General features: G+C 47.7%; 1 protein-coding gene across 2 annotated transcripts in view; it reads right to left on the bottom strand.

The window, feature by feature from the left end:
* The window catches only part of LOC122376215, a 29,591-nt gene extending 13,717 nt beyond the window's left edge, over window positions 1-15,874 (bottom strand). Inside the window, exon 1 of one of the 2 annotated variants that reach the window (XM_043355997.1) lies at window positions 15,676-15,874. The gene's annotated coding sequence lies outside the window, so the exon portion shown is untranslated. Of the gene's footprint in view, window positions 1-10,958; window positions 11,124-15,675 lie in introns of those variants that run through there. The other variant, XM_043355998.1, reaches the window with a different exon arrangement.
* Window positions 15,875-16,096: the final 222 nt, after the last annotated feature.

The following is a 16,096-nucleotide window of genomic DNA, read 5'->3' as shown; positions in this document are numbered from 1 at the left end:
CAGCTGATCAAACTTCCATCGCAAAGTACGCATTGTTGTAAAGTACCTATTATACCTAGAGGCAAGAGCAAACTATTATAGGGCAGCTATGAATGCCCTTCAGAAGGTAAAAACGACTAAAGAGGAAATGGCTTGAGCAGAATGATAAAATGATAGAAATGACTATAAAGTGAGGCGTACCACTGTGTAGTAGAGGGTTGAATGTATTTATCCGGTGTTCAGGAAATAACTTCTTAACTATACATCGCCACTGAAAGTACCTGATGCATATACATTAATTTAACGTATTCCCTGGACGTTTCAATTAAATCCGTCCTGACATTGCTGAGATGATGACCTTTTAATTACGTTAGGTCACGCCATTTGTTGTTATAAGAGCAAGACTACGAAACTTTAAATGCGTCAAACGTAACGACAAGACGAGATCTAAAAAGAAACGTGAAGGCGAATTTGTTTTGTCTTGATGTCTGTTATTAAAATTTCATTTTAACATTTGTTAATTGATTTCATTTCTAATTTATTAGCCATTAACAATAAAATCCGTGATTAAATAGTCGTAAAGCAATAACGTCTAAAGCCGTTGATAACTATGCCCACGAAATTCACGTAGCCCCACTTCGCCGATTTCGTGCATGTATGTACGTTGCATTGACCGATAGTGTGGAACCGCGCATAGCACGAAAAATTGATGAAAGGTCTGACCGCATATGCCGACTTCAATTTTCTTACATTACACACGACAGCATAATTATAAAGCGGGCGTATAAAATGCAATATCCTACCATTCGCGACTCACGTTACGTGAGCATTGAGTAAAAAGTTATCAGCCGATTTCTTTTGCAAGGGATTCGCAGCTTCGTATGGTGCAGACTGCAGACACATGCGAGCGTCAGAATGGTTTAAGAACATGCAACTTGCTTGGTAAGGACCAGTGACATGCGAGTATTTGGTACGAGTCCATTACACCTGGGCCCTACTGGAAGTCATGGTAGTATGAATTGTGCTACAGTACACGGGTTTTTATTGCCCTAGTTCACAGTTCACACATCGTAACTCGTTATACCTAAGCGTGCTAATGCAAGGAATTTAAAGTGACCACTGACCATCCCACCTTAACCGTATTGGTGTTTTGCCAGCCGCGAACGTATGGTGGGGGGGGATCGTTAGACCCCCCCCCCCCCCTCCCTACCGTTCGGCCCCTGATCGAGCTAGGGCTTCGTGGAAAACCGAGCGTATTGCCCCTGACGAGAGGAAGCCGATGATTTTAATTTTATGGTCCTAGGTCATTGGTTGACCTTCCAGGTCAGGTTGAACCCTGACGAGAGGAAGCCGATGATTCCGATTTTATGCTCCTAGGTCATTGGTTGATCTTAATTTTATGTTAGTTTTGATCGCAGATGATGTCTTCATGCATTTAGGCCAGGTCGGGTCAGGTCAAGTCAGGTCAGGTCAGCCACTGACAGCTTCGTAACATGTTACGAAGGCACCAAAATTGCTTCGTAAATATTCAGAATGTTACTTTATTCGAAATAAGTTCGAAAAACCAGCCGAGAAACATGTAAAATCGAAAAGTGAACCAAGGTCATCAAGGGTCAATGACCTGACCTGACCTTCACGTGACCTTGACATCCACCATATTGCATGGGGCCAACATCATTTCACATGTTTGAACACGTTTACAATCACAAAAAGACTGGATGCGCGCGAATAATGTGAGCTGACATGCGCCGGATCGCGATTCCTGCCAAACATGGTCTCGACCGAGAAATAAATCACAGGTCAAAGGTCATTTGGGTCAGGTTCATGAAATTTACAGCAGTGGCGGATCCAGGGGGGCAGAATGGGCATTTGCCCCCCCCCAAACGGCATAATTTTAACCCTCGCATGTGTGCGGCGTTTTCCAGCTTCTAATGTGTAGGGGGGGTCGGTTGGACCCCCCCCCCCTTGCCGTTTGGCCCCTGGTCGAGCTAGAGCTTCGCGGAAAAAACAAGCGTGTTGCCCGTGACGAGAGGAAGCCGATGATACCCAATTTTAAGGTCCTAGGTCATTGGTTGACCTTCCAGGTCAGGTCAATGACCCAAAGTCGGGAAAATCGGGACCTATTAGAAAGTCGTAAAGTGTGGCTGCTATGGGGTTTTTCGGGGTGCTGATCACGAATATCGTGTTAGTTTTGATCACAGATGATGTCTTTAAGCATTTGGACCAGGTCGGGTCAGGTCAGGTCAGGTCAATCAGTAGGCGCCGTGACGGGTATTCGTAGTACGTGTCAACCACCTCTGACAGCTTCGTAACATGTTACGAAGGCACCAAAACTACTTCGTAAATGTTCAAATGGTTGCTAAATTCGAATTCAGCTCCAAAAACTAGCCTAGAAACATGTAAAACTCGAAAAAGTGAACCGAGGTCACCCGAGGTCATCAAAGGTCAATGACCTGACCTGACCTTCAGGTGACCTTGACACCCACCATAATGCATGGGAGCAACATCAAATCACATGTTTGAACGTTTGAAACCACGAAAAGCTTGCAAACGCGCGGCTAATGCGAGCCGACGTACGCCGAATCGCGATTCCGGCCAAACATGGTCTCGGAAAAGAGGTCACAGGTCAAAGGTCATTTGGGTCAGGGTCATGAAATTTTCAGGGTAGGTGTCAAATTGATCAATGCGAAGGTACTGAAAGTTTCGTCGCGATCGGCCGCTTTTTACGCGAGTTATTCGCGAAAAACCATGGGGGGGTCCATCCGACCCCCCCCCCCCTACACATGCGAGGGTTAACATTACGCCTATGGACGATGCATGGAAAGAATCGATAAATTGTTATGGTTTGCCCCTCCCCAAAACTCTGAGCTGGATCCGCCTCTGTTTACAGGATGGGTGCAAAATTGATCAACTTGAAAGTACTGTAGGTTCGTCGCGATCGGCCGCTTTTTTGCGCGAGTTATTTGCGAAAAACCGAGGGGGGTCCGTTCGACCCCATTTAAATGCGAGGATTAACATTAGTCAAATGCACTTACCGACATCATCCTGCATATTTCCACCAATGTTAATATTCATTCGGTTTCTTTTTAGGAATTGTATAGATTTAATTTCTTTTCCACATAGAGAAATGGAACATACAGCCATAAGAGTATAAATACTAGTGATACAGTCGATTTCAGAAGTCTGCGTGATGCGACTAGCGGCTGTACATGTACTCGCTGCCTGCCCCGGCTGTAACGAAACAAACGAAAGATAGCGTTCTCATAGCGACATGAGAAGCTTCTAATCAAAAAGATACGCGCATAGCGGCTGCCAATTACAGATGCCATTGCCCTTGCCATGGCTGATGGCAATACCGATGGCATTATAGGCAATAGGCATACTCGTAAATGGTAGCAAATAATAGGTACACGATAAGCCCCGCCGTTCTTATCGTTTTATGGTAAAGCTCATGGGGGTTTTAAAGTCATTGGTGTGAAAATACCATGATCGACAAGAAGCTAATCGAGGACTATCATCTTTCACACGGATAGTTCATAGCAAGTTGTAAAATTATGCTATAAAACAGTTGTTTTAATTGAAACACACAATGATAATGATCTATGCTAAAATGTTAGGGAAGTTTAATAGCTGCGACCAATCTCTAAAAAAGAAAGGCTACGGCACACGGGAATCTAATACAGACTACGGGGAAACGCGTTTGCATCGGTAAAAAATCGATAAACGTTCCGATAAGATAAGTCATTATATACTGCAACATGGGAGTAATCCAGTAATAAATCTCTGATGGGAGGCATCAAGTCCACCTGCGTTGCCCGGCGCTGCTATATGCAGATGCACGTACTTACCTACTTATATGTCCAAGCCTGGAGGAGGCGTGAAACGGTGTGCGTACCCGTGCATGCGCAAATTGCGCATGAGTCATGATGTTGTATGCTGTCTACTTAAACTTATTTCGACCTACCTTTTACCTAATCGTTGTGGTGCCTTATAACCATTGCATAGCTGCTAAAACACTTGTCAATGTCGCAATACCTATATGGTTCTGACAAATAGAATAGTTATATAAAACACGTTTTAAATTTATTCTTAAATGAAATATATGCAAAAACATAAAAGCATCGAAACAAAGTTATTGCCATTCAAGTGGCAGCCCAAACGGGATGGTTTTCAAAGAAAAGTAGTCGATTCCCCATGTTCCGAAATTTGAGCAGCGGAACATTTTATCCTTGACCTGACCTGTGACGTCATCGGTGATCCCGAGGTCAATGAAATTATAGTTACCTCGACAAATTTGACAGGGCTATCGAACGCCGTTTGAATTTTACGGATCCGTCCAGTAGTTTCGGAGATACGAGGGGGGGGGGGCAAAAATGCTCCCCCCACCGCGCGGGAGGTGGTTGGGAGGCCCACCGACTGCCGTTAACGATACTAACCAGAAAATTGCATATTAAATCAGCTTCCTGAGCATTAGAAACATATTCCGTCACTCAATTTGAGCCCAAAGTGCTCGCAATTACCCGCACTGAATAAGTCCCAACCAACTCCCATTGGCCCATTGATGGGCGCTTTGCCCCATACCAAAGTGGGCAGTTACTCCAATAGCACATTCAAAATAAAGTTATATCAAGCGGATTCAAGCCTGTGCCGAGTGTGTTGTACACAAATAAATGTTCAAACCTGTGGAACCAAAAACAGAAGTACGAGCAGATTCCTGCGTGTTCTTGAAAATGGCTATCAAGGATTCTTTGAAAAGTAGAGCATTCATAAATAAGAGAGGTGGGCGTTTTATCCGCCCTGGGCGCTTTGCCCCACTACCCTAACGCTACGTTAGACCACTCATATTTTTCCCTAGCCAAAGTAGTTACTCCATTCTCATCTAGTAACTCGTTCTAATGGTTCCAATAACCATGGCTTTTTCTGCATTCCCCTTTCCATACATATTGTATAATGTATAGTTCCGGCCATTCTCGTCGAGTGTCTGTTGGTAGGCGGTCTGATTTCCTTGAGTCAACTTCCAGTAACGATCGTGTTCTACTAGTCACCAGTCCACACACCGCACAGTCCTGCCACTTTTCGCTCCCTCAGCACTGGGGGCCGTCTCCGAGAAGAGTGACGAGGTCCGTTCGGCTTCCCGGAGGCCACTGGGGAGGGCCGGCAGCCGCTGGGGTAAGGCATCTGTTGGGGAAGACCACCAGCCGCTTGGAGTAGGTAAGGCATCTGTTGGGGAGGGCCATGGCAGCCGCTGGGGTAAGGCATCTGTTGGGGAGGGGCCGTAGCCACCGGGGAGAGGGAGCGGTAGCCGCCGGGGAGAGGGAGCGGCAGCCACCGGGGAGAGGGAGCGGTAGCCGCCGGGGAGAGGGAGCGGTAGCCGCCGGGGAGAGGGAGCGGCAGGCAGCCGCCGGGGAGAGGGAGCGGTAGCCGCCGGGGAGAGGGAGCGGCAGCCGCTGGGGAGAGGGAGCGGCAGCCGCTGGGGAGAGGAAGCGGCAGCTACCGGTGAGAGGCGGCTCGCTGTTCGCCGGCCGCCCGGCCGCCCCGGGGCGCGCGGTCCGTTGACCTCTGCGAGCGACCACCGAACCTCACCGCCAAATTAATAGACCATTCCCGAGCTCCGACTGCCGATCACAGGCGGCGCATCACTGCAGCCGCGACGAATGGTTTGCTCCGGCACAGACAGGTGATGGTGGTGTAAATTTAAAGTTACGGGCACCGGTCCAAATTCGGAGATAGTGAAGTTTGTGGGTGTGTCTGAGGAGCTCGCGGGCAGGCTAGACCCAGAGAGGGCAGGCACGTACTGAAGAGATGACTGGTTAACATTTTGATTGCAGATTCGACAAACAGGGCTAAGTAAGTACGCAGTACATGAGAGAAACTGGGGCAAATCGGCCTCCCGGGGCAAAGTGCCCAACCCGTATTTTAGCCATTCACAACTGGTGTCAACTTCAGTTAGTGGTTGCCAATTATAGTTCTTCTCGCGTCGTTCAAATGAGCCACGCCGAGGTTTTCGGCTCGTCGCTATTGTTCTGTGATACACGGAAAAGTATTTCTTCCCAAGTATCTTACTATTCGTAGGATTTGTAGACGTTAGTAATTGAACATGTTTTCTGTCAATTTTAATACTTTTTGCCCCCCCCCCCCCCACGGCCCACCCCCTAACAGCTGAGCTGCATTATTTTTATCTTGGACGGTAGGCGCGGGGCAAAGTGGATGGGGCAAGGCCAGCTCCCAACCGACCATAAGTTGCTCCATCTGAACAACAAACGTTATTTGATGTTTAAATCTATCGTCATGCGTTTATTTTGGCCACTTTTCGCTTACATGATTTGCCAAAAAAGCAATGCAATACACTGTTTTTCCATGAATTTCCTTGCATTGCTTAGCAACAGCCTACAGGCGGGAAGATGACAAAATAAACGTTTATCCTTGTTTAAACTTCATTACCATCAACAACTCTACATAGTCGTGCATGTGAACACTATCCTGTTTCTCATGTATGGACAAATAAATCGCCGGCGTCCACTTCGCCCCAGGGGTTGGGGCAAAGTGACTAACATGCATAGGTGTAAAGTTTAGCCAATATCTCCTATATGTAAGCGCCTTTAGAATCGAAACGAAGTTGAAATGAAAGGCAATTTAATCAGGATCATGTTGCCATAGGAAGATTAGGGTGGCCGCTTTTCCCCTGTCTCCTCTATCGCCTTGCTGCTCCCCGCCGGTCTGGGCAGCGGCGCTGGACTGAGTCGACCTTGCCGTGAATTCCGGCAAGCTTTACCGATCGATTTCTGTATCCATAGCATGTGAGCATAAATAAAAACCATACGGACATTGATGAGTCTATTTTGCTTTTCGTTGTGATAGGAATAGTAGGTTATGAGCACTGAGCAGCTTCTGTGGGAATTATGTAAAAAAACTTATATTAAAAAATATATTCGATGCTTTTGTAATTGAGCTCAGTTTAAAGGTAGTGTGCCACCTTTGAAAGATTTCCCATTTTATTTTTCCTAGGATAAGAAGCTTCTGTTTTTACCTAATATCGCAAAAAAAAATCAAAAATGGGCCTGGAATAGTGCCTTTTTCGCCTAAAAGTTTATCGGTTTTTAGATATGTATAACAACTGTAGTGGGCTCACCTGTAAACAGGCGTCGGCAACAATCGCGAATGCGGCGCACATGTGACAATAAGCAAAGGTCATTATAGTGTTACGACCATACGACGTACGGGAATGAGTTATCAGCTGTCTAATCGTAGACAACACAATGTCGAGCCTTAAACTGTAAGCCTGTATTGGTATTGTTTCTTTTATTTGGCTGTCGAACATTATTTATGGTTTGAAATATGATTTTATGTAAAATAATTGATATGAAAAAGCCGTCTCATAAGTTATGACTCCATTTCACCACACGCAAGTGGCAGAAATGACAATGATCAGCTGACGCATTTTTCTTGGCCGAAGTCAGAGCGCGCAGCCCGACGCACCACCACCGCACCACAAAGTATGAGCAGAAGCCGCGCCCAAAGCCAGGGCCCCGGTAACGTGAAGTAGCCGAGTCGGGGCAGCGTGCGCTGACCCAAGCCGGGGCCGCAGCTTTGGGCGCGGTCTACCGCATCCCCGCGGGCAGCCCCGGGCTATCACATGACACCGGGAGGACGCGCGGCTCCGGCTTGGGTCAGCGCACGCTGCCCTGACTCGGCTACCTCACGTTACCGGGGCCCTGGCTTTGGGCGCGGTCTACCGCACCACCTAACAGGCGTGTTCGAAACCGCAGGAGCTGATGATGAACGGGTTTATCGAAACTTGATTGGATGAGCATATCGGTAATAGCGATTTCAGTGTGTGCATTTATTGTTCATAGTGGTGTGAAATGCGGTTGGGGTACGACCGACAACCCGTCGGGGCGAATTTCGCACTGGGGTACTCAAAATTTGAAGAATTTAAGACGTTTCCATGAGTCATGAAGGTATGGATAAGTTCTAAAAATCCGGTTCTCCTTATCTGGGCCATTAACTCCATACGGTCCAGGAAAGCTGGCACACTACCTTTAAAACGACCACGTTTACAAACGCTTACGACAAAAAACGCAACAACAGCTATGCGTGTCTATATATGGCTATGCGTGTCTGACCTGCATTTACGCGACTTCTGAGGTCTGAAAGCAGCTTGCGTTTAACGGTCGAAACTCCATTTACCAGGCGAGCCAGCTAACATATACATGTTGCAGGCACTTTAGAAAATCATTCATTTTGTAAAATGCCTAGGCATTTTACAAAAAGACGGCTGTTTGAAAAATGACTGAACGCAACCAGGTTTTTTTTTTCAAAATGGCTAGCCATTTTACAAAATGACTAGGCATTTTGCAAAATGCCTGACCAGCATGGAACGTAGATCCCACTACAGATACTATGGCCAACAGTTTTTGGACGTCTTCCTATACCCATATAGGTACGTGTTCAGCCTGTAGCTGATCGATTTGAATCTCTGTGATGACGACAATGCTGAGTAACGACCAGGTTGAGTTGCAGACTCGGCTGTGGCATAAAGCATTGTTTAGTTAACGCTGTAAAAACTCCCAAGTACATCAACGCCGTTCATGTTCTGCCTGAAACTAGACCTAACAAAACCATCCGGAGACCGGCCCTAGTCAATAGGCAGGCCCGGTTGATGTACAATTACATGTAAACGAATGAGTGTAGTCTTTGTTTGTTGTGTCTTTGTTTGACAGCTTTGAGTACCTACTTGCATGGTCCCAGTTAAAAATATCAAGCTCCACATCGGGAGAATCATCAGGTCGCTTGGCGTAGGACGAGAGCGTTGGTTTCAGAAGACACTAACGCCTAAGTAGTGTGTGGGATCGAATCCTCGCGACCTCTAATGGTTTTACAGATACAGGCCGGCATAGGGCCAGTCGTTTGTTGACGCTCCAGATCGATCATTTTAAATCCAGCAGCGTATAGCTGACGTGGGGGTTGGAAATGTCGCGGGCCTGCACTTCTCAAAATAGAGAGAGGTAGGTATGGACTTCCCACTGCTGGACTCCTCTGGTCATAATGCTGGACTCCTCGGTCCACCTACACGCTACCAAAACGTATATAATTAGGTACTCGTATCTACAACACGCTGCTCAGTCATTTTGTAAAATGGCTAGGTATTTTGTAAAATGCCTAGGCATTTTGCAAAATGACTGGAGAGTCAGTCATTTTGTAAAATGCCTAGGCTTTTTGCAAAAAGCCTGGAAAATCAGGCATTTTGCAAAATGCCTAGGCATTTTACAAAATGACTGACTCTCCATGTCATTTTGCAAAATGCCTAGGCATTTTACAAAATACCTAGCCAGCCTTTTACAAGAACAGAGGGTGAATTATGAAACAAATGTGATACGAAATGCGTAAGGTAAAATGCGTAAAGTAAAATGCGTGAGGAGATGAGCTCCAATTTCATCGGCGACCAAAAGCGATTTGGTATTTGGGAGTTGGGGCACTGCGCGATATGTGACATGTCACACATCCTCGTAAGGAAATAGGTGCGGTCTATATTAAACAATAGGTGCTGTTACCAATTCATGGGTGGAGAATGTTTGAAAAAGTTACCCCGGCCGGCGACCGAAAGTCAGAAAGACGATGATGCACAAATATTTGTCAACGGTTGTCAACAAACCCCTATTCTGTGGCATGGAACAATGGATGTCTGCCATTACGAGTTATCCAATGTTTTATTTGCAGTGATTTAGCTCGAATTTTTTAATGGACCGATTGACAGAGCCGGGGGCCCACGCTAAGCAGAGCTTGTTGCGTAGGTAGACCCCGAACCCTACCGTCCGATCGCGCAATTCTGGGTAACGGGATAATTTAGATGCCAAAGTTTAACGTGCCCTTCAAAGCCGGACACGGCCTGTCCCACTCAACTGACTTCAGCTGGCTGCGGCTGCTCCCACCAACCGCAGACCATCACCTTCAGGAGTCTCAAATATCGAGCGCCGGAGCGACTCGAACCCAGGCTCTCGGGAGTCCATTGCCTCTACCAACTGAGCTACGGGACAGACTTATGTTATGAACTTTGAGAAAAGTCGTTGGAGAACGCTAAAATCAGAGGAATTTGGCTTTTATTATCTATGGTGATTTTATGATTGAGCTTGCCTAAAACTTGACCAGATTTCTCTGATCACGTTTGTCCCTCTTTCAAACGTCGTTCCGCTTTTCGCCTCGTAGCCCAGTAGCCGAGTTAGAAGGAGCGTGAAACGCCGACCGCTCGACTCAACGTGTTACGATAGGGCCACCACCCTGGCGCGGGTTAAGTTGGAGGAGCCTTGAGCCCCAGCCCCCAACAGCTCGTCCTTCTATCTCACTGGACACTGATATTACCCTCGTCCTCTCTTGTGATGATATTGCAGTGCCATCTTACGATAACGGCCCTTAAATATGATTTAGGGTTGTTAGATGAAACTTGTCGGGCTGCGCGATGAAAAAAAAATTGAGAGCATAGAAGCTCCAAAATGAAAATAAAGTAAATTTTAAAAAACCTTTCAAGGTAGATAAGAATAATGAGAGACACTTTTATAGGTGGCAGTTTTTCGCATGGAGATAGCTTTTAGGATTTACAAAAGTGTACAAAGTTACCCCGGCCGCGCCGGGGTAGGCTGAAAGTTACCCCGGCCACGGCCGGGGTGGCCGGGGCAGGTTCTCCACCCATGGACCATAGTCACTAGTCAGTACCTACCCACATTGCCCTTCCTTCCTCCGGTCGTCGTGTTGTTTCCTCCCAGTGTGTTTCTCGCTAAGCAATCACAAAATACTGAGGCATCAAAAAGGTTCCTGGCAGGAAAGCAGTTACATCGTTTATGCCAATGCAAGAAAGCAAAACCATTTCTGCCGAAGAATCAACTATGCCATAAACTTGATGCACATATGCACGTTCGGTGCTCAGTTCGTTTGATCGTCTGCTATTCATGTGCAGAAATATGCAATCCCACCAAACGATCACTCACCCACGGTAATTCCGGGCAGGTCCGCGGCTGCCGCCCCAGCGAGTCGCTCGCACACCAGAGCACTCGGCGCACGATGGGCGCTATTCCACCGTCCGCCTATCCCGGTTTGCTATCAGTGCGGTGTACTGCAGCTGCTCGCTCTCGCCGCACCCCCGCGCCGCCCGAGCGCCGACCGACCACTGCCGGCGACAGACGATCCCAGTACAGGCGCGGGGCGCCGGCCGGCGCCGCTCCGTCCAGGCAGGGTTACCGCCGCCGGCGCAGGGACGCGGCCCGACCCCGACGCCGACCGCCCGCCCCGGCCCCGGCGAACGCTGATACCTACGACTGGTGAACGCACCAATATTCATGAGGTCGGCAGTATCTATCACGCCTTTTAGCGAGTGCACGGTATCTGACTAATGACAGGGCAGTGTCCGTCCGAACCGAATGCACGCACGTGATTGGATTCACGGGGAAGTCTGGGGGGCATTCGCGCGCGTGTGTGTGTGGGGGGGGGGGAGTGGAAGGGCGAAGAGAGGGGTGGCAGGGGCCAGGCAGGCGAAGTTTGTGTGGTCAATGCGTCCCGAGTGGCAGCAATTGAGAGGGTGGGGTTGCCCATAACGTAACTCGATCGATAGGCCGTTCGGGTCAGTAACCACATTTCCAGAATAATTACGGGGAACGTTCACCGCTTGCCAGAATGTGAAACTGAGTGCTCCATCGGCTCAAAAGCCAGCGGACCAGTCAGTCTGAAAGTTTGGCCGACCATCGCTCGTTGGAATTAGCGCAATGGCTTTGTGTCATGCTTTAACCCGCGCCCCGTTGGGCTCTGCCGAGCAACGCGCCCCGTTGGGGGGCCATTTTGGCCCCCCCCCCCTAAGATCTCGAGAACCACGCAACGTAGCGACAAGCGGCAAACGGTGTTGGATAGCCCTAACAGGGAACTACCTTGTGACCCAATTTCATTGACCTAGGTCAAACCGATGACGTCACAGGTCAGGTCAAAGGTCCAATTTTCACCGTTTACAGGCATTTCAAGAAATGCGTTGTAAAATCGAGTAAAATGCATTTCATTGAAAATCATCGATGGGGAAATGTTCTTCAAACACATATTTTGCTAGTTGAGGTCACTGATACCAGGTCAGGTCACTGAGGTCAGGTCACTGGGGGGTCACAATATGAAAGTGTCGTGTGATACATGTTTTATGGTCCATTTTACATGACAAATGCGATTATGTGGGTCAGGCAGCCTTTGGGGCCAGCTTAGGTCACGTTTTGGTCAAGGTCAGGTCAAGGTCAGGTCAAATAAGGTCAAATTTCAAAGTTGATATTTTTGCATAAAATGGGTATCGAATCGATGCAGCTCGTCACGGGGAGTTCAATGGTGGTCTTTGTTTTGCCGTACGAGGTCTAGAATCGCTAAAAATTGAGTTCAAAAATTTGACGTCATCATTTTTGAACAGTTTTTTCGCTATAACTTTGCCAAAAAACGAGATATCGATCTGAAATTTGGTATGTATGTAGAAGAGCGCAGGGACTATCACATATATTCCGGTTTTTTTCGAAATTCGGAAAAATTTTGGATTTTTTTTTTTAGTTTTTCTAAAAAAATCAATTTTTTGAAAAAAATTTTGGGTCAAAAACCCAAAATTTTGAAAATCCGAGATAGCAGTTTTGTAGCGCCGCTTTTTGTCTATTAGACCATATAAAGAACTTTGAAATTGCTTGATAACTGTAGATTTGGTGAGCGTTTCAAGATTGCATGTTTTTTGCTCATTTTTGCTCGAACATGACCTCAGTTTGACCTCAATAACTCCTGACCTAAGGTGACCTAAGACTTGAAATTTGGTGTGAAGGTGTCAAATTGATGCCCGGAAAGGTACTGAAAATTTGGCGGCGCTGCGCGCCGCCGTTTTCTTGCTATTCAGGAAAAACCACAGGGGGGGCCAAAATGGCCCCCCCCCCAACGGGGCGAGGGTTAACGCCACCGACAAAAAGTTGTGCTCCTCTTGATGTCGGTTACAAAAGTGAGTACGGTCCATTGACACGCATATGACCGCTTCGGCAAAACACTTCCCGCCCATGTGTTGTAGGCTGTGACATGAAAGGTGCTCAACAGTATTCTTACACGAAATGTGACATATCCGTCAAGCATCGTTATTTATTATTCACTTCGTTCAGTCAGCAAGAAAGAAAGCCGCCGAGGCGAAACACACTGAATGAGTTACAGAGAAACACTGATACAATAAAACTGTCATCTGAGCTCCGTTACCTAAATATCTATCTCTGTCTCTGTCATGTCGAAATTCGGAACCGATCCTAAGTTTCGACCAGTGGAAATAAATTACCGACCATGGATGGAGAGTTGTGCTGATATGTGCGCAATTGTAGCGGAAACGACACGCGGGCGGCGGAAGTTCGGACCGGACAGGACCACAGATTACCGGTGCGGTCTGTGTTTTTCGCGGCTGGTTTACAGAGCACCGCCCATGGCCTGCGACCCGGTCACACGCCGCGTGTGACCGACACGCGGTGCCGGTCCAATAGAATGTGTGTATTGTGTATAGCTGGACATTCATCGTCATTCATTTACAAAGTGTGACCAAAAGATACGCAATTCCTTTCAATGTGAAACTTATAGCCAATAGGAGTGCATAATGTTAGTGTTTTTGGTTACCTACCTGGCCTACCAAATGCAAAAAAAAATCGCTCAGAATGTTTAAAAAATGTTCATGCTGCCCCTCGCGCTTATCAATTGCACCATTTGTCTTGGTAGACTCCAATTGCGTTTTTATTTATTACCACTAGTAAACTATCCCCGCAACTGGACTACGAAGCAAATAATGAAGAAAATAATGAGCGTTAAGATCTATGGATTGAAGATCCTCGTCTTTTCGTCGTTTTTTACGTCTATGGGCTCGGCCTAGTCCCCACCAAGATTGCTTTACTATAAATAGTTCCCACCAGCCATCATGATTCATGACGGAAATTTCAGATGAAGATGCTCCCTGCAGAGTGCAGAAGGCACTCGGCTGAATGTGGGCTGAATATTCCAGAGCTGCGCGGCGGACCAACGTTTGTATAGCGGGAATCTTACTTTATGCCTACAATGTTGCGCAACGAAAGTGCCTCTTTTGGAGAATATAGCCTAAGTATTGAGATATACTTCCTTGTTACGAATTTATCTTATTTTAGTTAACTGAGGTTAGGTCTGTCACAGCTGTTCTATATCCTGTGTCACACAACGTTTTCGGTTCCAATAAGGTGCAGACGAATCGGTGACGAAGTGATGCGAAGTCTCGCGCCTCGCCTTGCACAGACGCGGGCTACGCTCGCTGTGACCGGGCGACTAATCTGAATAACGCTATGCACGACGACTGGACTCGGCGTCACTAACACCGTGTCATCTGTCGACTGAGGCAAGTCTCCAAGAAGAGGGGACCGCATCTAGGTATTCCCTTGTTAGACTCCTTGTGAGACAGAACAGTTCCGAGAATGTATCGGTAGCGGTCATGGTCATCTTGATCTGTGACTTTTACGACCTCCTTGGTTGCCCGAACTTGGCAACGGGTGGTCTGGATACCCGGGGACAGACGGGGACGCCACGGAACTTAGGAACGTCAACCGATAGTCGTGAAGCCTGAAGAAATAGTCGGGAACAAGAATTCCGGAAACCGGGACACGCCGTCAGTCCGGAAACTCGGAGATGGCAAATACGGAGACTCGGAAACGGACCATTCGGTGGTGGTCAAAAAGGAGCCGGGACTGACAAAGGCCTGCGTTTAACCGCTGTCCTATCCACCTTAACCCGCGAGTTGCTGGGGGGGGGGGGCGTTAAACGCCCCCACTTTTTTTGCCGGGCCATAGCATAAAAACGGCGCGCCGCAGGCGCGCCAAATTTTGGGTACCTGTAGGGAATCGATTGAAGTTTATTTTGACAAAGTTTCAAAAAAATCGATCGGAATTTTTTTGAGATATCGAGGTTTTAGTGACGTCATGATTTCTGAGTTTTCGACCAAAAACGGTATATGTTCAAAAAATCATATAAAATCACAGAATAGACATACAGTCATGCCGTAAACGCCATTAGACTGTCAATACCATGAACAATCAAATGGCTATCTTCGATTATTGATTATCGTTCCGCATTTTCCAAAATCTTGAACTGAATCTTGGAACTTTCTCGTGACTACTTCACGACCATGATACATGCATTTCTTAAATTGAACTTTTTGAGCCAAACACGTAGATATATGATAAAATGAATGTCATCATCGTGTTCTACGCCCCAAATTACCCATAAAACATGTGTCACAGGCTGCGAATATCAGTTTTGATTTTCGGGGATATGTGCCTACCCGGTTGACCTGACCTTGACCCTGACCTATGCTTGACTGACCCCTACATGGAGCTGACACTCTTGTAGGCCTTATATGATGGATTGTGCACCGTTTTGACAGAGTTTATGACGAGAGGCGCCCATTGCGAAGTCCTGAAGTCATGCTACTGAAAGCCCGATTTCAGGTGTTTGACCTGACCTTGACCCGACCTGTGACCTCAAAATTCAACTTTAAAGTACTCATCTGAAGCGTCTCGTCGCGTTCTTTCGTTTGCTGCCTCGTGCGTTTCGCTGCGCCTTTTGGTTCTCGAGTTATCGGCTGGGGGCGTTTAACGCCCCTCCCCAGCAAACGGCGGGTGGCGAAATACCCCAGCAACTGCCGGGTTAAAATCTCACTTGGTGGGTGCCGAACTGCCCCTCGGTGTTCCACTCCTCCGCTGAGTTTCCAACTCCGCTGTTTGTGCCATGAAATAACCGCCTCGGCCGTCAGGTTCAGTCTATCGGAGGTCCCTGGGGTCCACCAGCGGGAGCTTCACTCGACTCACTGCGCCTCTCGACCGGCCGGAGCTCCAGGCCGGGCACGCGACGACCTACTCCGACTGACAGCCGAGCAGTTCTATTTCCGGCCGCCCCTCCCCCGAGGCGCTGGGCCAGACATGACCCCCTAGATCCGCCCACAGCGCATCCAGTGACCGCTCCTGGCGGCTGGCACACTAGGTGACTCCAAACCGCAAACGTGCCGACGGGGTGTGATGGTGGGATACTAGTCCCTCTCTTGGCCTGGGTGTAGACTTTAGAGTTTAGAGTCGGGGAGGGG

This window comes from Amphibalanus amphitrite, unplaced genomic scaffold, assembly GCF_019059575.1.
Source record: "Amphibalanus amphitrite isolate SeventyFive unplaced genomic scaffold, NRLGWU_Aamphi_draft 002054F_arrow, whole genome shotgun sequence".
Lineage (NCBI taxonomy): Eukaryota > Metazoa > Arthropoda > Thecostraca > Balanomorpha > Balanidae > Amphibalanus > Amphibalanus amphitrite.
The sequence above is the reverse complement of the archived record's forward strand: the minus strand, read 5'-3'. Positions and strand labels throughout refer to the sequence as shown.